The following is a 4,165-nucleotide window of genomic DNA, read 5'->3' as shown; positions in this document are numbered from 1 at the left end:
AAAGATATACATATATATGTGTGTGTGTGTATGTATTCTCTTTGATTCTTTAATCTCAAAAGGATTGAACCATTACTCCCAAGTTTTGAGACATAAGGGATAAGTTCCAGGAGACAAGTGATGAACAGTTTCCCTGATTTTCTTTAAAAGGGGGTGTGCTTAGTGTAATTTTCTGAAGCTATGGATCTGTAAATTTGACATTTACTCCTAACATGATTCTAAAATATATTTTCAGTGACATTGTACATAGACATTCATTAAAGAAAATAATGGTCACTATGACCTCTAGGTTGGTTCTCTAAGAATAAGTTACCAAGAAAAAAATATTTATGTGCCATTTTTTTATAGAATTGCTAAGTTAGACTTCAAGGAAAAGACATAAAATAGGGATCCAGTAAACAACACTATACCTTGTGTTATACTATGGAGAAGAGGATATAAGAAGTCTGATGGCAGTTAGAAGGATTTAAAGTTAGTTGAGCTCTATATTCATTTCAGTCAAGAGAGAATTATCCAGTAGCTTACCAGAGAGGTCCATCCCCTCCAACATTTTTATCAGTAACTTGGACAAAGATATTAAAGATGCACATATGACATTTTTTAGATCATACAAAGCTAGAAATGGATAATTTATGCATGACAAAATCAGGATTTATAAAGATTAAGAAAGGCTTGAATTATAGCCAAAATATTAAAGTCATAGTTGCTGTGTATTCTTCATTGACTAGTCTGAAGTGAACCACAAATAGATGCCATACTTTAACAATCATGAGAAAATACCGCATTTAGAGGAAGGTTTACTTAAAGGCTAGAAATAATTTCTGATGAAAAATGGTGCTTTTTAGCATGGCAAAAAAAGACTGTTGTTGGATTTAGTAGTGTTCTTTAAATGTTTGAAAAACTGGTATGTATATATAGGAGAAATCAGAAAGATGAGGGAAACTGAGACCAAGTGGAGGAAGTATAGGGTGAAAGATTTTAGCATAGTTTAGAACACATCTTCTAACAAGTATAGAAAGAAGACTTTAGCTTAGTTTAGGACATATTTTCTAACACTGGTATTAGCCCACCATGCTTAGCCATAAACTTAAATAACAAAATAAACAAAGTTACTCACCAGAGTACTACAAGCGATAGCTTTAAACTCAAAGGACATGGCAGTGCTTTATATCTCTCTAGAGGAGGCTGTTCTATAATCAGTAAACCCTGTTAAAACTTGCCATCTCTTGCCAATTTGATCTATATACTAGTTTCTTCAGCAAACACTAAAAAGGTCTTAAACTAAGCACAGATAACTACATAAAAACATTAGGTCAAGGTCTATGAAACACAAATATGTAATAACTACATTAAAAAGTTAGGCCAATGTGTATTAGTAATTTGCCTAAAAAGGTAGTGAGCTCCCTCCCTGTCAATAGAGGAATTCAAGCAGAAGCTAGATGATCATCTTTCATGATGATTGTTAAGGTGACTCTTTTACTAGAAGAAATTTAGATGAGTTCTGAAGTCCCTTCCAACTCTAAGATTCTGATACTGTCTATAAAAGTTTTCTTTGTCACCAACTGCTTTCATCATAACTTTCAAAGAGAAACTCAGTAATTCCAAAAGTCACATTACAAATATCCTACCTATAATGCTTCCCCCCAAAAAATGTTTACTTTCCCTCCTCTCATAGCTTTCTTCCTTTTCTTCCTCCCCATACACCCATATAAAAGCATATAAAATTAGTAATACACCCATAGTGATCATCTGAGCCCTACTTGTTTATACCTTCTACAAATGAAATATCTGTAGCATCACAATGAACTGTAATCTGCTTGCTTTTTTCATTTGTATGTATGTGTTTGGACAAAACCTAAAAAACACATTTTTAATGGAATAACTCAATATTTATTTTGTAGATGTGGTATACTGCTCTGAGACCACTATCCACCCAGTGGAATAATCTATCTTATAGAAGTGTCAAGCACAGTTTTGTAATTTAGGATGTTACCAGAAAACATTAAGGATATAGTCCAAGCTCTCTAGCTTCCCCTATTTAAATAACTTTGATTTATTTGTCTATAAATGTATGTATCATATCTTGAACTTTACCCATTTTTATTTGGAGCCTAAATCATTTCTAAATATAATGATGATAATGAACTCACAAACCTTGGATAAAGTAGTATTTACTTTCTTTGGCACAAATGTTTAGTATTGTTACATACCTCTTTTGAGTGATAATTCAACAGTAATTAGGCAGTTTCATATCAATTATCTTCATTCCTTTCTGAAAGTAGTTGTGAATGAGATGGTATTACTCACAGTATGTTTTTTTTCAAAAAATAATTTAGAGACAGGCTCTCACTGTGTTACCCAGGCTGACTAAAGTGATCCTCCCACCTCAGCCTCTAAAGTAGCTGGGACTATAGGTGTTTACCTCTACACGCAGCTCTTCATAGATCTTAACTTTGGTTTTCAGCAGTTTGTCTTCTTAGGTAGATTTGTGTGTGTGTGTGTGTGTGTGTGTGTGTGTGTGTGTTTAAACTTTGCTAGGGGAATACTATACTTCTTGACTCTATAAATTTATATCTTTGACTGAATTTGGGGAAATTTTAACCATTTATTTAGATATTTTTCTGCCCTATTCTCTCTCTCCTCTTGTAAGATTTCAATTACAGGTGTGATGGCATGTACTCTCATCTCATAGGTCCCTAAGGCTGTGCTTATTTTTTTCCTATCTTTTTTCTCGATTGTGCAATGTCTATGGAACTTTTACCAAGTTCACTATTTTGTCATTTCCATACTGTGGTTAAGCCTATAGAGTGAATTTTTTATGTCAGATATTGGATTTTTCTTTTTTGAATTTTTCATTTAGTTTTTCATAATTACTATTTCTCTGTTGAGATTTCCTGTCTTTTAATTTATGGCAGGTATACTTTCCTTTATGTTCTTCAGCATAGTTACAATAGCTGCCTTAAAATCTTGTTTGCTGATCTCAATGTCTATATCATTTCAGAATTGGTCTCTTTTGATAGTATTTTCTGCTAAGAATGAGTGACATTTTCAGGTTTTTTCCATATCTCAAATGTAAATATACATACTTTATAATGAATGGAATATATGTACTATAAAATATATAGTATATACTAGATACTATAAAAGATTATGTTAGTATAGTAGACTCTCTGGATTCTGTTACATTTCTCTAAAGAATTTTTTTTTAAAAAAAGCATTTATCTTGGCTGAACTTAAATTATGAACCCTCTCTCAGCTCAAGTCTACATTCAAAAAATTTAGGTTTAGCTGGGCTACTTGTAGTCTGCCCTGAACATGCACACTTCAAGTGTCAACCAGAGATCCAGACAGAATTTATATGCAGAATTTGGGATGTCCCTCTGGCTCTGTCCTTTTCAGGATTTTCTCCTCCCTTTTCAGTGACTGTGTTGCCCTTGAACTCTGTCTCTAAGTTCTTTAAGAGAGTGAGAAGACATATTTCTAAGTTTATATATCCCATGAGATGCTAAAAGCCATTTAAAAAAAAAAAAACTTGAAGAAAGTGGGGGAAAAATACTTGAAGATATTGGCCTGGGGAAAGATTTTATGAAGAAGACTTTCATGGCAATTGCAACAAAAAATAAACAAACAAAAAACAAATGGGATTTAAGTAAACTGAAAACCTACTGTACAGCAAAGGAAACAACAACCAAAGCAAACAGATAACCTTCAGAATGGAAAAAGATATTTGCATATTATGAATCTAACAAAACCTTGATAACTAAGATCTACAGAGAACTCAAATTCATCAACAACAAAAAAAAAATGATTTGACAATCCTGTAGATCACTGGGCAAGAGACATTTATAGAACCTTCTCTAAAGACAGATGAATGGCTAACAAACATAAGAAAAAATGCTCATTGTCCCTAATCATCAGAGAAATGCAAATCAAAACCACCCTGAAATATCATCTAACCCCAGTGAAAATGACCCATAACACAAAGTCTTAAAGCTGCAGATGCTGGCATGGATGTGGAGAGAAGGGAACACTTTCACACTGCTGGTGGGACTGCAAACTAATACAACCCTCTTGTAAATAAGTATGACAAATCCTCAAAGAACTCAAACTAGACCTCCCATTTGATTCTGCAATACCATTACTGGGCATCTACCCAGAAGAAAAA

This window comes from Otolemur garnettii, unplaced genomic scaffold (genome assembly GCF_000181295.1).
Source record: "Otolemur garnettii isolate 467f Iridium unplaced genomic scaffold, OtoGar3 scaffold00219, whole genome shotgun sequence".
Lineage (NCBI taxonomy): Eukaryota > Metazoa > Chordata > Mammalia > Primates > Galagidae > Otolemur > Otolemur garnettii.
The sequence above is the reverse complement of the archived record's forward strand: the minus strand, read 5'-3'. Positions refer to the sequence as shown.